Source organism: Pteronotus mesoamericanus, unplaced genomic scaffold (genome assembly GCF_021234165.1).
Source record: "Pteronotus mesoamericanus isolate MK-2021 breed Mesoamerican mustached bat unplaced genomic scaffold, CSHL_Meso_final contig_221, whole genome shotgun sequence".
In the NCBI taxonomy this organism is placed as follows: Eukaryota; Metazoa; Chordata; class Mammalia; order Chiroptera; family Mormoopidae; genus Pteronotus; species Pteronotus mesoamericanus.
Genome location: NW_026555092.1, coordinates 19,757,081 through 19,778,821, shown reverse-complemented (window position 1 = coordinate 19,778,821; position 21,741 = coordinate 19,757,081). Strand labels below are relative to the sequence as shown.

The window sequence follows — 21,741 nt, the reverse complement described above, 5'->3', positions numbered from 1 at the left end:
CACGAAAGCCTCTTTCTTCAGGAGCTTAGGTCATTGCTAAGGTCGGTTCCCCTGCTGTATAATGTCCTGGAGGGGGCTAGTACATATGTGGTGAGCTTGAGCATGGATGAATTCATTCATCTATTCATTGTTAATAGTACTGTCACAGGAAAAGCTCCCCATTCCATCAGACTTCTAAAAGAGCACAGCATGAAAAAGTCTAGTTTTACCCAGGCTTTAATAATTTCAGAATTGTTTCTTTGGTCACCCTCTGCCATTTTCAAAGCAAGACTTCAGCCAAATTTAAGGATGCTTCTAGTCTCTAAATTTATAACTTACAAAAATATTTTTTTAGTGCTCAAGAGCAAAAGATTAGTTTTCATGATATAATTTTGTCACTTAAATGCTCCATAAGCAAAATTTTAAACTTTCCAATTCTATAGTAATCACCAGAATCCCAGTAAACACAGGGGGAAAGTGAGGCAAGTTGATGATTTTTCTAATGAGTCACAATAAAAGAAAATATTAGTAAGGGCAGCACCCTATTTTCAGCAACACATTATCTACCAATTCAAAATTATATCCTATAATTTGAAGATATAGTTATATAGGATATAACTATACAAACTGTGCACTTACCAAAGGATTTCAAGAGCTATTAATTCAAATTTCCTAATTTGAGAAATAAAGGTATGCGTAAAGCACCCTGAATCAAGCTGTTATGCACTGTCAGTAATAAATATAGCAATGACTATAGAATGGAATAAGTCTGTATCCAACAAGGAGGAAAAGCTGCCCCTCTTATAATTATGGCAGCTGCACCAACAGTCTGCGGCTTAGAAGAAGGTCTATTTACAAAATCTTTTTCTGGTCTTCTTACAGCTGACTTAGTCACAACAGCTAGCCACATTGCTGAAAATAGCACAGAAAGCAGGATCTATCTCCCTTTCATTCAGCAAAAAATACTTCTAATCCTTAGCACAACCAGTGTGGTCTTTCATTGTTAGAGCTAATAAATTCACATCTCCATGGACTCCTTCCATCTGCTGCTTTAAACAACTAACAGCTGGATTACGTCTACCGGGAAAACAAACATAAGACCTGAACAGACAGCTTATTTGCATAGGATGTGCTATCCATTATATGAGTGTCTGCAAAGTCACAGGCTTTTAAAGCTACAGAAACTCTCTATCAAAATAGATTGTATTAACTAATTAAAACATATGTGTATATGATATATATATGAGATACATGTATTTATCAGCAGAAAGGTAGTAGGAATGAGCCTCTAATCCATTTATTCCTATAGAAATATTCATGGTATATTCTGATAAACTATATAGATCAGTGATTCATAATTCAAACTCTTCATTCATTTACTAATTCTGAAGTCATTTATTATGCCAAGCAATGAGATGGGCATGGAGAAAGATTATCAAGATTAACATTACTCGAAACTAATAATTCTCTTCTAGAAGAACTCAAACTGAATAGAAAAAACAAATGCAAACAAGTAATTAGGATACAATGTGAAAAGTATAACAAAGTCCCAAAGGAGGATCAAAGATGACTCATTTAATTACATTGGAAAATCTACAAAAAGGTTTCTAATGGAAGTGCCATCTGGTCACTGAAACTAATGTTATAGGATTTATCAGCCCTTGGTCAAGACAGTCTTCCTTTCTTAAGGTATGCACAGATTAAAAATCTTAAAACAGCCCTCACTATCTAAAAAATGAGGTTAAAAAACAAAAAACTCTTCCCCTTGTTATTCAACCCCCTTGAGTTGAATGGAAACAACAGATTTCATCTCCACTACTACCTTAATATAACCCTAGCCTTCCAATAAGAACAATGTACTGTTTCCTGAACACACCCCATCCTTCTCCATCTCATATTAAACAGGAATGCAATCACTGATCTTATAAGACTGTTGAAAGGAATAATTTAAACAACATATATCAATGATTCTTAACCTTTTTCAGTATCTCTAATGACAGAGTAGAATACACCCAGCCCAAAATTTCCTGCCATAATCTGGTTTCTTTAAGGCCTCATGGTTTATTCTTAAAATTCATACCAATTTTAAATTCTTCTTTCTAATCTAATAAACCTTTAGTTTTAATATTAAAATAATATGTATAAATATTAATTAAATTGCAGAAGACTGAAGAAGAGCAACCACAGAAGAGGAAAATCAAGACTGAATGCTGACTTCCGATCAAGATGTTGGTGTAGGTAAACAGGGCTTGCCTTCTTGCACAACCACATCAAAACTGCAACTAAACTATAAAACAACTTTCCTTCAGAACTGTCAGAAATTGAGCTGAATGGATGTCCTACAACTACAGAATTAAAAAGGAAACCACATCAAGACTGAGAGTAGGAACAGAGACGCTAAACAGGCAGGTCCCATACCCACACATGGTGGGTAAAAATTAGGAGGGATATCTTGGGAGCTAGGGTTTCCAGCCCCATACCAGGGCCCCCAGCCCAGGGTTCCAGTGCCAGGAAGAAAGGTCTCTATAACTTCAGGCTGCAAAAACCAGTGGGGATTGAGGCTGTGAAACACAGAAACTGCTGGAATCCCAGGCAGTTCCTTAAGGTCCACATACAGACTTACTTGGACTCACTCCCTCTGAGCTCCAGTGCCAGAGCAGCAGATTGAAAGACATCAGAGTCACACAAGGAGAAACTGAAGTGTCTGAGATCAGGGTGAGGGCTACAGTGGCAGCTTTCTACCAGGCAGAAATGCTGGCAAAGGCCATTGTTCCTTTTCTGAGCCCTTTCCACCAAGAGCCAGCAGGTGAGCGCCATATCTGAGACTCCATCAACCTGGCCCACAGTTTATCCAACCCTGGTGATTCCCAGAGACCCTGCCACATTCAACTTCCAAGCCCACCTAAGCTGTTTCCAGTGGCTTTCCATATGAATGGCTTGCCTTGGCCCATACTTCATATTTTCCTAAATTCCTCAAACAAGCAGCATTTGGCTTCAGTGAGCCCTGTACCTCTCATTAAGTTGCCCCAGGCCAAGCACTAGCAGCATCCAGCCATGGTTCACAGTTTGACCCCTCCTGGGTACCTCCAAGCCCAGGAAAAGTAGCATCCATCTGCAGAGCATTTTGTAGCTAATGCTGTGAAACCCCAGACAGAACACAGAAGGTGGCTTACACTGGATGTGCTAACAGCAATCAAGGCTCAACTATAAGAGGAGGGTGTACACAACACATAGAGTGGGCACAGTCTGAGTACCCAATTTGGGTAATCGGGGATGCTGTGCCACTGGCCCCTAAAGGACACCTGCTATATTAAGCCACTCTATCAAGCCTGGGAGATGCAGTGGCTCTACCAAATACATAAAAGCAAACATAGGGAGGCTGCCAAAATAAGGAGAAAAAGAAGCATGGCTCAAATAAACAAACAGAACAAAACTCCAGAAAAAGTTGTTAAACAAAATGGAGAAAAGCAACCTATCAGATGCAGAGTTCAAAACACTAGTTATAAGCACACTAAAGGAACTTAGTGAGGACGTTAACAGCATAAAAAAGATCCAGTCAAAAATGAGGATACACTAATTGAAATAAAGAACAATTTACATGGAATCAACAGTAGAGCTGATGAAGCTAAGAATCAGATCAGCAGTTTGGAACATAAGGCAGCTAAAAACAACCAATCAGAACAGCAAGATGAAAAAAAGAGTTCAAAAAATGAGGACAGTATAAGGAGCCTCTGGGACAATTTCAAGCATTCCAACATTCGCAGCAAAGGGGTGGTGGAAGAAGAAGAGAGACCACAAAATTGGAAAGCTATTTGAAAAGAATAATGAAGGAAATAAACATACAAGTCCAGGAAACACAGTGGTAATGAAAGAAATATTTAAATGTGTAGAGAATTTTTGGTGAATTTATCTGAGTTAAACTGAGAACTGTCGAGAAGCAATATCTTAACAAATTGAGAAATGTTCTGGAGAATGGCAGTTTAGTATCTTGTTTATTAGAATCAAAGGATGAGCCATAAGGGGGTTACATGAAGTCCACTGGTGAGAGATTAGGGGAGGCAGGAGAAAGCAAGGTGGAGTAACCTCTGGGACTGGATAAAAGGTAAATAATAGACATATTTCTCTTACATAGGTGGGTCAAGGATAGTTAACAATCAACAATTAACTTAATAACAATAACAATGAGAGGATCTGTGGTCTCAGCATGTGCCCAAGGGGTTTAGGAGAAAAGGGAAGTTACCTTGACATTCCAAAGGTATGTTATCATAGATGCAAAAAGACAACAGACAGACTTAGTTAAGGTAAAGATTAACCTTTGTTAGGGAAAAATATTGTCCTAGGACTTGACTACCTGCCATGAGTTGCTTTTAGTTAGTAAGTTTTAATTTTAGACCATCCTTTGTGGTCACTTTCTGTCTCTGAGTTTGTAAGGCTGCTTCACAAGGCTTCCCTGATCTCATCAGGTTAATATGTGGCCCCTTTTCTTCCACATATCCCCTTTTGGTTGTAAATGAATCCAAAGGACGCACTGATGACCAACCATTTGGTTGGATAACAAGGTCACATGGTGCTAGGAAGGCTCATTCCTAGGAAGTCTCAAGAGTCAGTGTTTGTCTTGCTGAACAGGGCAAATGCTGGAAATGGGGCAAAACCATAACCTTAAAGGGCATTTAAGGTCAAATCATTAATATTCAAAAAAGGCAGGTGAATGGGAGGGAGTCAGATCCTACATGTCGTTCAAAAATATTCTGGATCTTTTCTAATTTTTGAGCTACCATGATCCAAGTCTTTTTGTTGCTTGTCTTAAATTCTATTTTTCTGCATCTAGTATAACATTTCATATATACATAGGAGTAACAGTATTAAATTAATAACATTGATTAGGAACAGAAAACATCTAATACTAGATAAGGAAGAGTCTGAGGGGAACAAGCATCCCAGCCAACCAAAAACCCTTTTACATGTATTATCACAATTTATTAAGCTAATAATATGTTTTCTTCCTTTGTCCACTGTTATTTGTACCTTTGATACATTTGGCCAGATGAACTAAGACTCTACTTTTTTAATATCCAAAAGCTCTAATTTTTCTTTTGGCCAGTTAATTTCCATAGAAATGACTTCTGGAGATGACCATGTTCAATTTCCTAATCTTTTGGATTTTCGATATTATCATAGGTTTTTTCTAACCACAGTTATTTTGCCTATAATTTTAGCATTATACTATATTCCAGTAGTTTTTAACATAATCTTGCTGTTATTATAATAAAAATAACTAAGAATAACAGAAGAATTCTCTAATCTTTCCCAGCAAAAATGCCCCTTTTCCATATACCAGATATTGCTATTTGTTGGAGTAGACATAATAGACCAGGACTGGATGAATTCAGTATTCCATATAAATTAAGGGCATATAATTCACCTTTTCTATTTTCACAGATAGTGAGATGGATTCCCATTGTTTATTATTTTTAAATATGGCCCATCTATTTCCCATTGGAAATATTCTAATGTTGAGGATGGTCTCTATGCCAGCCAACTGAACTACTCTTATTAATTCTTGAACTACTAACAATTTAAGCTTAGGATCTAACTAAGGTGCCCGGGCTTTTAAGACACAATGTTGTAGATTATATTTCCCATCCAAAATTTTCCGAAGTCCATGGGGACCATAGAAGTCCCATGAATGTCTGACCTGGGCTTCTACACCCATTATAACTGACCACTGTTTCATAGCTACTTCAGATTCCATTTGCATTAGTATAGACAATGAGCCCTGCTGAGTTACGGTACAGGCACTTTCCCATTGTTGGGTTTGTGCCTGTGTTTTTATAGTCTATCGAGTCTGTTCTATCCATTGAGCTACGGCCTTACTGCCTTTCCATGCTGTTTCCCACCCTTTTCCTTCTTCGTGAAAGAGCAATTCCTCTATTAACAGTTGTTCACTAACTGCAAATTCACCTTGTCCAAGGATACAAAGGCCAGCCCCTATTCCTCTAAGCATCCCCCTTTTATTTCTTTTCCAAGCCCAGCTTGGTGGATCCACTAGGAATGTTGTCATCACTGGGTAGCTATGGCTAGGGTGCAGTTGTGGTATACTGAATGGACTCAACAATGTTGAGTTTCCCATGTCATAGTTAAATGGGCAGAGATAACTCCAAAATGAGTTAGAGTTTGAGTATTCCATAGGGCTTCCCACAACCATCCAGGACACGGGGAGGGTGGGCTATTTACAAACATATCTACCCACCAAGTAATCCCAATTATTTTTGAAATGAGCACCCATTGATTTCTTTTCTTTGTTTTACAGACATCTGGTCACAAGAGCATGGTAATACTTGTCCAAGGACAAGGTAACACTGTGACACATAGGGCAGTTCACTGCAAGCCTTTTCCCATCACATCCAGATATTTTTCTTAGCTTTTCATCATTGATTCCAATAGCTATACAATACTCATCTAAATTGGGTCCATATATAGTTCTACTAGATGAATTATCGGGGAGGTATTTTTGGAGGTATTTGCCCAAGACGGGCCCTTTATAATACATACATCCAGAAAAAAAAATGTATCAAAACTAATATTGATAGTAGGAGACCAATCAATGTGTGGTCAATACAGTGTTAACTACATTATTACAACTAATAATTAGAATATCATTGTCTAGTAAGTGGGAAAGATTACTAGGTGAACTCAAGTTAAGTTTTTTGTATTTACTAAAGGAGGGGGTCTGAGGAGACAGATACTGTTTCCATTAAGAAGTCATAAGGAGGACAATAATAATATAAAAAATTAATTTATATATATTTAATCACAGTAATAGCAGCATCAATTTGTAAGCATACAGGCCTTGCTGAGGTCTTGGGATAGCTGTCTGCCTTTGTGGTTGGCAACTTCTCATCTTTGAAAAGTCCTTGATCTCTGCTGTAGATGGAGACCAGTGTCAGAGACAGAGGCAAATGTCCATTTGCAGTTAGGCCCCAGATAAGTTCCCTTTTAACCATGTTGGAGAGTTTGTAATGTCTTTAATTAATGGACAAAAATCTCCTGGTTGTAAATCATGGTCTTTGAAGTCTTTGTTTCTTAGGAGATCACTGTGAAATGTTACTAATTTATTAGTCCTTATAAGTTGGTTAATGAGCCCTTAATAATAATGCAAAATGTCTTCTTTTAGTAAAGTTGATTTATATGTCTCTTTATTTAGATTTATAGGGTGGCTGGTGAATATTTTATAAGAAGAGAGACTATGTTTATCAGAGATTTTAGGTTGAGGAGTACTATAAGGAGAGCTTTTGGTCAAGGGAGATTAAAAGCTTCTGAAAATTTACCTAGTTAATTTTAATTGCATCAATTGTATGTTTTATTAATTCAGAGAACTGGGGGTAATAGGCACAATGAAAATATTGTAGAATAGGCCAAATATTATAAATGGATTGTATTGTCTAGTAAAGGAGTCCCTCAGTCATTGACTCAGAGGGAATTTTCCAATTTGGGTATGAAATTTTTTAAAAATACTTTACCTATAATGAAAGCTGTCGCTCTCCTGCAAGAGAATATCTCAACCCATGTAAAATTATAACTAACTTTATTTTTTTTGTATTTTGTGTGTTGGTAGCATTTGGATAAAATCCAACTACCGTATCTGGATTTAAAGGAAGTGAGAAATGCCTTTTAGCCCTGTGAAATGATTTTCCTGGGCTATACTTTGGACACGTAAAACATTTGCTTTATATTTTATGAGTTACAGTAGGAGAAGGTTTCTAGTAATATTATTTATTTCATAAAATCATCATTTAGGACTCTAATTTTAGCTCATGTATATGTTAAATATAGTATAGGTAATTAAGCTCCTATAAGCAAAGATTGGTTGCTGACTGGGTCCAAGCCATATTTGTTTGGCACAAAGGTTCCCCCTTCTGTTGCCATAGTCCTTTTTTTCCCACAGCTGTCCACTGGAACTATAAGAGTTTTTACTGATTTAATAGGAAGCAAGGGGCATTCTCAGGTGCAGATAATTTGGCTGTTTAATGCTAACTGTCTAGCTTCAGCATCAGCTAAATACTTTCCTTTCGCTTCCACAGTGGCAACTTTAGAAAACCCTGGAATTTTGATAATTGTAAATTGTTTTAATTTTTGTATGACATTTAATAATTTCATAATCTGTTTTTTATTTTTTTATGGGCTGCCCTGAGAAAATTAAGAAGTTTTGCTGTTTTAACAATATCCTAAAATTGTGAGATATACCAAAGGCATCATTATCATCAGTGTAAATACTGGCTATTTGAATTGTGGCCAATTGACAAGTGCGAGCTAGAAAAATTAATTAGGCTTCTTGGGCAGATTTTATTCAGGTAAATAAGAACTTTGTTATGTCTACCATGGATGTTATTGCATATTCAGCTCGGGAACATTCCTGTTTAAAGATTCATCTACAAACCAAATTGAATTAGCATTACCAAGGAGTTTCTTATAAACCATTCCTAGGAACGAGAAGGTAGATCAATTTGATTTTAATAAGAAATATAGAAGCTGGGCCATTAATAAACATTTGGAATCCAACTGTGACAATATCCAGTCAAACCCAGGAATCCTCTAAGCTGTTTTCCTATTTTTGGAAGAGGAAAAGATAGGATTTTGGAAGAGGAAAAGATAGGATTCCTGAGTCTTTTTTATTTTTTATTTTTAGATTTTATTTATTAATTTTTTAGAGAGGGGAAGGGAGGAAGAAAGAGAGGAGGAGAAACATCAATGTGTGGTTGCCTCTCAAGCAACTCCCTACTGGGGACCTGGCCCACAACCCAGGCATGTGTCCTGACAGGGAATCGAACTAGCGACCCTTTCGTTCATCATCTGGTGCTCAGTCCACTGAGCCACACCAGCCAGGGCAGATTCCTCTCAGTCTTTCAGAGCTGGTAGCCATTCTTATATGTCAGATAACCAAAGTATTTTATCTGGGGTAAACAGAATCAGAGCTTGTGCTTTGCCATATTATTGTGTTTTGGGGGGAATCTAGTAAATTTCTAGATTATAAACTAAATTATCCACATATTGAATTAGGGTGGAATCTCTAGGAAATTTAACTTCATTTAAATCAGCTTTTAGTATGTAAGGTAATAGGTTGGACCCTCCCATATATACCTGGGGCATTACTGCCCCAGTAAATGTCTAATCTTCCCAGGTGAAAGCAAAGAGGCATACAAATAAATCATAGTTATTTTTGCCCTGGAATCACCAAAGAATACTCTCAAATTTACTGACTTGGAAGTCACTGGTGCCCTTTGTAAGAACAGTTTTGGGGGTAGATGGGTGGTAGCAGCAGTGGGTTGCAGAATGAGTAGACAAGGAAATAAAGATGTCAAATCTAGACAACTATTCCAGCTTCCATTTACCTTGTTTCTCTCCTTCAAAAGAAATGAATGGGATTCAAAGCATGAACAGAGCTAGAGGGAGAAATATTCTTCCATTGTAGCAAGAAAAGCAGGTACAGATAAAAAAAATACTGTTTTTTGCTATGTATAATGCACTCCAATGTATAATGTACCCAAAAAATGGGTATACATGGGATTTGTGTGCATTATACACGCGATTATTATAAATATTATTATACCCATGGTATATAATCATTATACCCATGTATAATGTGTGTCCTTATTTTTCCCTCAAAAATGTGGGCAAAAAAGTGCACACTATACATAGCAAAATATGGTATATATAACTTCAGTGGTAAAGAAGCAAAGACAGTTTCCAAATTATGGCAATTTTCTCTGAGACACAAAAAGGAAATCAGCAGTCCTGGTCAGTGGGCTCAGTCAGTTGGAGCTTTGTCCCAAACACCAAAACGTTGCAGGTTCGATTCCTAGTAAGTGCACATGCCTAGGTTTTGGGTGTGATACCCAGTTGAGGATCATATGGAGGGCAACCAATCAATGTTTCTATCTCACATCAATGTTTCTCTTTCTCTCTCCCTGCCCTGCCCCACCTTTCTCTAAAATCAATAAATATATCCTCAGGTAAGGATTAAAAATAAATAAAATCAGCAGAGAGCAAAACAGATTGGAGATTTGAGAAATCAAAGAAATTTTGAAACAGACAATGTAGAGAACAAGATGAGTTAATTAAAGAAAAAGGATTGGCAAGCAATCTTGAGGACTGGCTGGCATTATTCATCATAATTTTATAGGGCCACCAATCTGCCTCATGTGTGGCTTTCTTCAATAGACTGCACTAACACAAAGGCAAAAGATTCCCGGAAAGACTTACCAGATAGAATGACAAAAAATGGGGCAAAAGATTTGTGATAGTGACTGAAGAGTTAATGGACCATGGAATCCAAGCTAAAAAGGGAGGAAAAATTAAAAGAATGCTCAAGAATAAGCAACGAGGCTGCTAATATCTTGTTCAGACTCATGAAACTCTCCCAACTTTTTATTTTAAAATCTCTTATGAAACATTATTCTCATACATGTGAAAAGACACTAGGTGGCATTAGAAACATGTTTCTCTTTCAAAAAAGAAGAGTAGAACATACAGCAAGTCTCAAGTTAATAGGCAATGAACGTACAGCAATTCTCAAGTTAAAATTCTTACTAAGTTAAATACTTCACTATCTTATACTATTTGCACTTTCACAAATAAATTGTTCATGTTTCCCTACATTCTTTTTTGTTCCCTGCACTTTCTTGTATGATCCACAGCTTCGAAATCCTTATCTATAGTTTTAAAACTGATCTCCTTTACTCTAGATGTTTATTTCTCTTAAACTAACAAATGGATACCACATGCAAAAGAATGAATTTGGACCCCCCTACTTCACACCATATACAAAAATTAACTCAAAATGGATCAGTGAAGTAAATATAAGAACTAAAACCATAAATCTCATAGTAGAAAGCAAAGGGATAATTAATTCTTAGATATGAGATGAAAAGTACAGGCAACAAAAGAAAAAAATAGATAAATCTGACTTCCTAAAAAAATGTACATATCAAATAAAATACTGAAATTGGAAAGACACATATAGAATGAAGGAAAATATTTGCAAATCATATACTGGATAAGGGTGTAGCATCCAGTTTAAATAACTACTACAGTTCAACAAGAAAAAGATAAACAACATCATTTTTTGTTTTACTTAAAGTATTTTTTAATTTTTCAATTAGTAACATACATTATATTAGTTTCAGTGTACAACCCCGTAATTGAATATTATATAACACACTAAGTGCTTATCCCAACAAATTTTGTACCCACCCAACATCAAACATACTTATTAGAATATTATTGACAATATTCCCTGTGCTGTACTTTGCATTCCTGTGACTATTCTGTAACTACCAATTTGTACATCTTAATCCCTTAACCTTTTTCACCCAGTCCCCCAAACCTCTTCTCATCTGGCAACCATTCAAATTTTCTCTGTATCTATGACTCTGTTTCTGTTCTGCTTGTTTATTGTTTTTAGATTAGACTGTTGATAGATATATATTTATTGCCATATTATTATTCATATTTTATCTTGTTTTTCCTCCATTTTTTTCTTCACTCAAGGACGTTTTTTTCATTGCTTTTAGAGATAGGAAGGAAAAGAGAAGGAAAGAGAAACATCAATGAAACAGAGAAACATCAACAACCATAGAGTCACTGACCTGGGATGGAAACTGTAGCCTAGGCCTTTGCCCTTACTGGGAATCAAACCTGCAACCTTTCATTGAATGGGATCACACTCCAACCAATTAAGCCACACTGGTAAGGGCTCTTCTTAAAGAACCTTTAACAATTCATGTAATACTGGTTTCATGGTGATGAATTCCTTTAGCTTTTTCTTGTTTGAAATGCTCTTTATACATCTTTAAATTCTAAATGATACCTTTGCATAGTAGAGTGATGTTGGTTGTAGGTCCTTGCTTTTCATCACTTTGAATATTTCTTGCTATTTCTTTTTGGCTTGCAAAGTTTTTGTTGAGAAATCAGCTGACAGTCTTTGGGGGCTCCCAGGTAGGTAACTACCTGCTTTTCTCTTGCTACCTTTAAGATTCTCTCTTTGTCTTTAACCTTTGTCATTTTAATTATAATGTGTCTTGGTATGGGACTCTTTGATTTCATCTTGTTTGGGACTCTCTGTGCTTCCTGGACTTGTATGTTTATTTCCTTCACAAGGTTAAGGAAGTTTTGTTATTATTTTTTCAAACAGATTTTCAATTTCTTGCACCTTCCAGCACCTCCATGATGTAAATGTTGGTACACTTGAAGTTGTCCCAGAGGATCCTTACATTGTCCTCGTTTTGTTTTTTTTTTCTTTTTGCCGTGCTGATTGGGTGTTTTCTACTTCCTTATCTTCCAAACCTTTGATTTGATCCTCTGCCTCATCTACTCTACTGTTGATTCCCTATAATAAATTCTTCATTTTAGTTAAGGTAGTCTTCATTTCTGACTGGTTCTTTTTCATGTTTTCTAATTCTGTTTTTGTTTCCTATCTCTTTGTTGAAGTTCTAAGTTCATCTATTCTTCCCCTAAGTTCACTGAGTATCCTCATAACCAGTGTTTTAAACTCTGCATCCAGTAGATTGCTTGTCTCCATTTTGTTTAGTTCTTTTCCTGGAGTTTTATTTTATTCTTTCATTTGGGACTTTTTTTTTTTTTTTTCTGTCTCCTCATTATGGCAGCCTCCTCATGTTTGTTTCCATGTACTAAGTAGAGCTGCTATATCTCCCAAGCTTAGTAGAATGGCTTTATATAGATGTGTTGAAAGATCCAATGGCACAGCCTCTCTGTTCAACGGAGGTGGGCACTCCAGGTATGCCCCCATCCCCATGTGGTCCATGTATACCCTCCTGTTGTAGTTGAGCCTTGATTGTTGTTGCCATGTCAATGGAAGAGATTTACCCCCAGGCTAATGAACTACAAGGACAGGCTGTGACTACCATGGAGGATTAGCTGTGCAGGGGCCGACTCCACAAAGCAGGACTTATTTCGTTGGGACTCTGGTGCCTGCGGAGTTTGTTCCTTGAGTGTGTTACTAGTGGAGGTGGGTGTGTGGTGCTTCAATGTGGGCTGAAGCTGTTCCCCTGGTACATTGGCTCTGGGGGCCTTCTGGGAGGTGCAGACCAAGGTCAGCTGCCATCTGTGTTCTAAAAGGGGACACACAACATGAGCTACAAAGCGATATGAAGATGGTTGCTACTTGTGCTGGGCTTGAAAGTGCACTGGAGAGGCCAAGCTGTGAGTCAAGATCAGCTGCCGCTAGTGCTAGGCCTGGAGCCACTTAGTGCAACATGTTATATACCAAGGCCAGATGCTGTTTCTTTGAAAAATTTTATCTTAAGCATGAGCCAGATAGGCCATTCATATATAAGAGTCACAGGAAACAGGTTGAGTTGGCCTGCAAGTTGGGTGGAGCAAGGTTTCAGGGAATCACCAGGTCTGGATAAACAGTGATAGCCAGGTTGATGCAGGTTCAGATACGGTATCAGCTTGCCAACTATGTGGGGTAGGGCTCAGAGAAGGAACAATGGACTCTGCCAACACTTCTGTCTAGGAGAAAGCTGCCCCTCCAGCCACAGACCTGAAGCCAGAAAATTTACTTCCTCTCCCTATGTCCCTGGTGACTTTCAAGCTGCTGCACCACCGCTGGAGCTCAGAGTAAGTGAGTCTAAGTCAGTCTGTGCATGGGCCCTATAAGAGGAACTGCCTGAGACTCCAGAAGCCCTCTGTCTTACTCAGCTAAAATCCCCACTGGTTTTTACAGCCAAAAGTTAGGACTTCCCTTCTTGGCAGTTGAACTCTGGGCTGGAGGAGCCTGAGGTGGGGATAGGATCCTCTACTCTTTAGTGGGGACCTCCATTGTCTAGATTCCCCTCCCAATTTTTAACTGCCACATGTGGGGAATGGACAAGCCCATTCTATGCCTCCACCTCTCCTACCAATCTTGATGTAGTTTCTTCTTTATACCCTTAGTTATAGAACTTCTATTCAGCTAGAGTTCAGGAATTTGGAGTGATGGTTGGTCTGTAATTTAGTTGTAATTCTAATATGGCTGTGGGAGGATGTGAGTACATTTACCTGCACTGCCATCTTGATCAGAACTTCTCTTTTCTTAGAAAGCACTAACTTTTAATTACGAATATATGTCAAAAAAAACTTAATTGTCTCTCAGAAGACAATGTGGCTCCCCTTCACAAATAATTCAGCCCAAAAGCCATCAAGTGGGGCTGGCTGTAATGGCCAAGAGTTGGTGTCTGAGCCTGAAGCAGCTGAGAGAGGTTGATGAGGGGGACCCCCAAAAAACAAAATCCAGAATTTATTTATTAAAAATTGCGTATTTATTCTTACATGTTTAAAATTCAGTCATCTTCAAAGTACTTTCCTTTTGATGCAATACACCTATCAGGACTTTTTTCCCACTACTCAAGACAGTTTTCTGAACTCATCAATTTTGATGCCTTTTAGTGCCTCTGCCATTTTTTGTTTCATCTCTTCAACATTGGCAAAACATTTATCCCTTTAAGCACTTTTTTATCCAGGAAAACAAAAAAAGTTGCTCAGAACAAGACTGGGTGAACAGGGAGGGTGGGGCACAGAGGCATATCGTTTTGGTTAGAAACTGCTGAACACTCACAGCAGTGTGGGCAGGTATGCTCGTAAATCACCCATCATGAAATGGGCAAACATGCTGAGAGAGTTTTCAAAAAACCACTGATGCTGAACACAGCCGCTCATACCACCACCAGCTGGTACACTGATACAGACGTGTTCCTAGAACACTCATCTAGTGGGGAACCCTGTATTACAGGGGGCCTGCCCTCCAGAAGATAATTCTGGGTTTTTTGGGTCCCCTCTCATATGTCCATATAGGACTGAAACACAATACAGGATCTCAGAGCTTGATCAGGGTGAGGAGGGCATCCTTACGGGGGCAGCTAGGTATGTGGTGATAAAGCTGAATGAAGTACAAGGGCAGTGGCATGGGGCCTAAGTGGCACAGTGATATCGACCAAGACAATAAGGACATAGTTCTTGGAATTAGGCACCCCAGGACAACAGGGCAAAGCTAGATAAGGATGAAATTAGTTTCTACATGGGTGAGAGATGGGAGGTAGCAGGGGAGATGAAACTGGGAACATACAAAGAGATGGGTAAAATAAGTAAAACCATTAAAGATAATAGAAGCCACATTTCTCACAGTCTAAAAAGAAAGTTACAAATATAAAAAGGTAAAAAAATAAAGTGAACCCTCATTTGGACTGGAATTGCAGCTGTTGATGTAAACTCATGGAATCCGAAAGACAGATGTAAATGTAAATTCATAGGGAATACAATCATTCCATAGTTCTGTCCTTTGAGAGTTCCATGGATTAGCAACACTCCAGTATGCATACCTAGTGCTCATATGGAGCCTCCCTGCCAGCTCTGTTGAGGGAGAGCTCAGAAAAGGAACTATGACCTCTGCCAGCTCTTCTGTCTGGAAGAAAGTTTACCCTCCAGCTCTTTCCCAGGTGCCAGACAATTCAGTTCCTCCTGCATGTCCTTAGTGCCTTTCAAGCTACTGCACCAGCACTGGAGTTCAGAGAAAGTGAGTCCAATTAAGTCTATGTGAGGGCCCTTTAAGAGGAACACTTAGGACTCTAGAAACCCTCTGTTTCACTCGGCCACAATCCCCACTAGTTTTTATAGCCAGAGTAATGGGCACTTCTAGTCCTGGAAGTGGAAAGCTGGGTTGGGGGACCTAATGTGGAGGCTAGGACCACTCACTCCTCAGAGGGGACCTCCACAATAGAGATATCCCTCCTGATTCTTACCCACCACATATGGGAGTTGGGACCACCAGTCTGTCCCATCCTACCAGTCTAGCTGTGGCTTCTTCTTTATATCCTTAGTTGCAGGACTTATGTTCAGCTAGATTTCTGGTGGTTCTGAATGATAGTTGTTCTGTAGTTTAGTTGTAATTAGGATTAATTGTGGGATGATACAAGTACCACATTTACCTACACCACCATGTTGACCAGAAGTCCCAAACAATTTTTAAAGGGCAAAGAACTTGAATGAATATTTCTTTGGAGAAGATATATAAAATGGGGGGAAAAAAAGAGGCACATATAAAATGACGCTCGCCCTGCCCAGTGTGCCTCCATTGGCTGGAGTGAAGTTCCATAAACTGAAAGGTTGCCAGTTCAATTCCTGGTCAGGGGACATGCCAGGTTGCAGGTTTGGTCCCCAGTCAGGGCATGTGTGAGAGGCAACCAATCAATGTTTCTCTCTCACATCAAAGTTTCTCTTCCTCTCTTTCTTCCTCCCTTCCTTTGTCTCTAAAAATAAATAAAATATTTTAAAAATGCTCAACATTATTATTCATTAGGGAAATGCGAATCAAAACCACAAGATACCACTTCACACTCATCAGGATACTATAATAAAAAAATAGCTTTTTAAAAACAAAAAATAGCAAATGTTAGCAAGTATGTAGAGAAATTGAAACACTGGTACATTGCTGGTGAGAATGTAAAATGGTGCAGCTACTGTGGAAAACAGTTTGCAATTCCTTAAAAATTTAAAGACAGACTTACTATGTGACCCCTCAATTCCACCCTTGATATATAAACAAAAGAATTGAAAAGAGGTACTCAAACATGTACATGTATACACATGGTCAGAGCAGCACTATTCACAACAGCCAAAAGTTATAAACAACCCAAATTTCCATCAACAGACTAATGGATAAACAAATTTTGTTATATATATATACACAATGAGATATTATTTAGTCACAAGAAGTAATGAAGTACTGATACATAGTTGAAAGTGGGTGACCATCCAAACATTATGCAAAAAGAAATGTCAGACACAAATAGTCACATATTGTATGATTCCATTTATATGAAATATCTAGAACAGATAAATCAACCAAGACAGAAAGCATATTGGTGGTTACCAGAGGCTCGGTGGAGAGGGGAAGGGGCAGAGGACTAAATGGGTAAGGAGTTTTACTTTGGGGTGATGTAAATTTTTTACAACTGGATAAAGTGGTGGTTATACAACATTGTGAATGTACTAAATGCCACTGAACTATTTACTTTAAAATAATTCACTTTATGTTACTTGAATTTCATCTCAAAAAAGTATTTTTAATAGGATATCTACAACAGATGACCTATCATTAAAAATTCATTAACTCCTTCTCCCAAACCTGTTTCTTTCTCTATATGCCAGTTCCAATTAAAGGTATAACAATCTATCACTAAAAGTAGAAAACTGAAATGCATTGTTTTTTCTTCATTCTCTTTTATCTAATCCAGCAGTTTTTCATGAATATAAACTATGTTGTAAGTAGTTGACACTATTACTAAACAAAGTACCTAAAGGCATGCAAAAAATGATTATCATTTAGTTCATTAAACAAATTCTGGAACTATGTTATTTTTACACGAATTGTCTCATTTTGTCCTAATAACTCTAGGAGTAGAGCCTTGTAATTATCTTTATTATAACAATGAGAAAACAGAAGATTCAAGAGACTGATTGACTTCCCTAGGGTTATGTGATTACTAAGTGGTAGGAAAGGATATGAAACAGAGGTCCACAGCCTGAGCTCTAGTATTTACTTCTTATATAAAGTCATATACACTTACAATAATTTCGCTCTAATATATTGTCTTGAGTAGGTGGTGAAAAAAGTAGAGATTAATAGATAAGCCCATAGGAGTTTTTTCAAATATCACTTTTCATGACTTTTGGATTTCTATCTCTAAAGAAGGTAGTGATATTTAATTTTTAAAAAATCAACAAAATCTGTAATACCTCTTTAATAGTTTAACAGTGTTGCTTAACACTCACCATTCCATCCCCCATAGACACACTTCAATTTGTCCCTATCCCCCAAATTTTTCTTTTTAATGAGGTCAATTTTCTTCCTCTTATGGCTTATTCTTTTTGTGTTCTTTGAAACTTTTGCCTCAACCAAAATGATAAAAATTTTGTTTTCTCCTACATGTTTTATGATTTTAGCTCTTATATTTGGTCAATTATCCACTTTCAAGTTAATTTTTATAAGTAGCATGAGGTAAGGGTCAACATTCATTGTTGAAAAGACTATCTTTTTCCCATTAAATTTGTCTATTTCCCAGGCACATTTGTCTATTGCTGGGCTTTCTACTCTGTTCCAGTAGTCTCTGTGTCTATTCTTACAACATCACACTGTCTTGATTACTATACCTTTACAGAAAGTTATAGAATCAGGTGTGGTGATTCCTCCTACTTCAGTTTGTTAGGTTTTCTTCAATTTCTTTCAGTAATGTTTGGTAGTTTAAAATGTACTAGTCTTGCAAATGATTTCTTAAATTTATCTTTAATTATTTTAAACTTCAATTTGTAATTGTCCATTGTTAGTATAGGGAAATATAAGTAATCTTCACCTATTTTTTTCTATATTGATTTTTGGAGAAAACTCTGGTAAGAATATGAAAATGTGAGCCACAGAGAAGAAGAAAATATTTAGAAAGCATATATCTGATACATAACTTTTACCCATAATATACAAAGAACTCTTAAGACTCAACAATAACAAGAAAAACTAAAATTTTTTAACAAACCAAAGATATGAACAGATACTTAATCATCAAATATATATGAATGCCAATAAGCACATAAAAAGTAATTCAACCTCCTTAGTCATCAGGGATATGCAAATAAAAATCACTCTATCATACCCCCATACCCACTAAGATGGCTAAAATTAAAATGATAATACCTAGTACTGAAAAGGATGAAGAGCAATTACTGGCAGATATGCAAAAATGCCATGAAGGAAAAATTTGGCAGTTTCTTATAAACATGAACATACGTTTACCATACATCCCAGCAATCTTATTCTTAGGTGTTAACCCAGCAGAAATGAAAGCATATGTCCACATAGATACTTGCATGCAAATTTTCTTAGCAGCTTTCTTCATAACAGGCAAAATTAGAAACAATGCAAATGATCAACTGGTGAATGACTTAACAAAGTCTGATATACTCATGTCAGTGGAATTCTTCCAGCAATAAAAAGAATTATTATGTAAAACAACATGGATGAATCTTAAAACCATTACTCTAAGTGAAAGAAGTCAAACACAAAAGATTATATACTATATGATTCAATTTATATGAAATTCTGGAAAAGACAAAAACCAGAATTACAGAAAGCATATCAGTCGCTGCCAGGGGCTGGGGTGCTACAGAGAAAACAGGACACACAGAACATTTTGGGGTGACAAATTTCTATGCTGTAATTTTCTATATCTACATCATGACCGTAATGGTTATGACACAACTGTGTACATCTGTGAAAACTCATCCACACTGTACACTTAAAATGGATAAACTTTATTCCTTATAAATCATACTTCAATAAAACTAATTAAGACACAGATATAGACATCTCCAATTCTCACAGTGGAAAATGCAAAGTTACAGCTACAGAAAGGTAGGACTGAAAGGGGAAGTTGCTGAATTTGGAATCTATAATACAGAAATAGGTAAAGCAAATATCTATGGGTGCTTCTCTTTGAAGTCGTATGTGGAAATTAAAGAATAATCAGAAGTTAAGAATGACAGGAAAAGGTTCTAAATAGTATCTTGGATTTTTAATTCCTTTAAAATCATATATGCCATCTCAAAAAAGAATTCTTAAATATTATTAAATTAAAAATACAATAATAATCAAAGTCATAATGTGATACCACTTAACACCCACTGAGATGGTTATAATTTTTTTAAAAAAACAGAAAATAACAAGTATTAATGAAGATGGAGAAAAACTGAAAACCTCAGACATTGCTGATAAGAATGGAAAATGATGTAGCTATTGTGGAAAAACAGTTTAGTCTTTCCTCAAAAAGTTACACACATAATTACCATGTGACTCAGCAACTATACTCCTAGGTATATACCCAAAAGAACTCAAAGCAGGAACTCAAAAATATTCTGTACATGAACTCTCACAGAAACACTATTTATAATAGCACTCATAGCAACACTATTCACAATAGCCAAAAGGTAGAAACAATCCAAATGTCCATCAACAAATGACATGATGTGAATAATGAACAAAATGATGAACAAAATGTGGTACATCCCTACAATGGGATACTATTGTGCCGTAAAAAAGAATACAGTATTAATACATGGTACAATATGGATAAACCTCAAAAACATTATGCTAACTGACAGAAGCCAGGCACAAAGGCACATGTTATATAATTCCATTTATATGAAATATCCAGAATAGGTAATCTGGAAAGAGAGAATACAAACTGGCAGTTGTCAGGGTTAAGAGGTGAGATGGGGAGTGACTTCTTAATGGACAGAGGTTTTTCTTTTAGGGTGATGAAAGTGTCTTGGAACTTGACTGTAATTTTTCAAAATTTATATTTCTCTCTATTAAATCTCATTTTGCTGGTTCTTCCTGAACCATCAGTTCTGTCTCTGAGGCTCTCAGTGAATTTATTATTCGACTTGGGAAATGTGGCATCAGCATACGTAATAAGCATTTCTTCTATGTCTTTATCCAAGATATCCAAGAAGTTCATTTTTTTAAAAACCTCTTCATAAATACATCATTTAGATGCACTCAAAATGAAAATACTTGCTACATTAAGGCTTTTAGCTATCCATCCTTCAAACTCCAGTCAAGTCTAGCTTCCTGCAAGTTATCTCCCCAATAATTATATACAGCACAATTCCTGTCCCCCTTCCGGTTACTTTTTAAGTCGTAATCAACATTTCATTAAAAGTTATTTTTTATTTAAAAATCCATTGTTTTGTTACACGTGAATCTCGTTGACCCAAAAATTATTTGGAGGCTGGATGTATGTACTACGTAAGAGGTCTGTGTTGAAAAAGCTCAGCCGTTGTTAATAGATCCAGAACAGTTTACATGATATTGATGTAACCTGGCAGCCAAGGACAGTGGACTGGAATGTACAAGCATGAACAATGACAACTTCACTGTACTAGTCAGTGGGGGCAGTAGGCACCACTGAGTGAGCATGTGTGCTGTGTGACCATCGCATTCAAAATGACTGAGTGAGTGGACAACAAATCCACATCAAATTTTGCATTAAGCTTGAACATTCCTCCACAAAAACTATTCAGATGATTCAGAAGGCTACAGCTATGGGCAACTGGTGATTGGCAGCTTCATAATAACATGCCCATTCATGCATCATGTCTCGTGCAGTTTTTTGGTGAAACATCAAATCACCCAGGTAACTCAGCTCCACCCAGATCTGAAGCCCTGCAACTTCTGACTTTTCCCAAAACTAAAATCACCTTTGAAAGGGAAAATGTTCCAGACTGTTGAGATTCAGGAAAATATAATAGGGCAGCTGACAGCAATTGGGAGAACTGTGTAAAGACCCAAGGTGGCTACTTTGAAGGGGACTGAGGTGTCGTTGTCTTACGTACAATGTTTCTTGTATCTTGTATCTTCTTCAATATATGTCTCTATTTTTCATATTACATGACTAGATACCTTCTGGACAGACTTCCTATAGCCATAACTATTCACAAACAAGATTACACTGTAGGACAGATTTTTCAGAAATGTCACAGCCAGAAACATGCTAAATAAGAGAAGCCAGACGAAAAAGACACACATACTATATGATTCAATTTCTATAAAATGTACAGAATAGGCAAATCTACGGAGACAGAAAGTAGATTAGTGGTTACATAGGGCTGGAGAAGTTGAGAGGATAAAGAAGGCAGCAGCTAAAGGATACATAGATT

At 37.1% G+C, this 21,741-nt stretch overlaps 1 protein-coding gene across 7 annotated transcripts in view; it reads right to left on the bottom strand.

The window, feature by feature from the left end:
• The window catches only part of MAST2 (microtubule associated serine/threonine kinase 2), a 185,095-nt gene that overhangs the window by 134,840 nt on the left and 28,514 nt on the right, over positions 1-21,741 (bottom strand). The gene's annotated exons all lie outside the window — the stretch shown is intronic.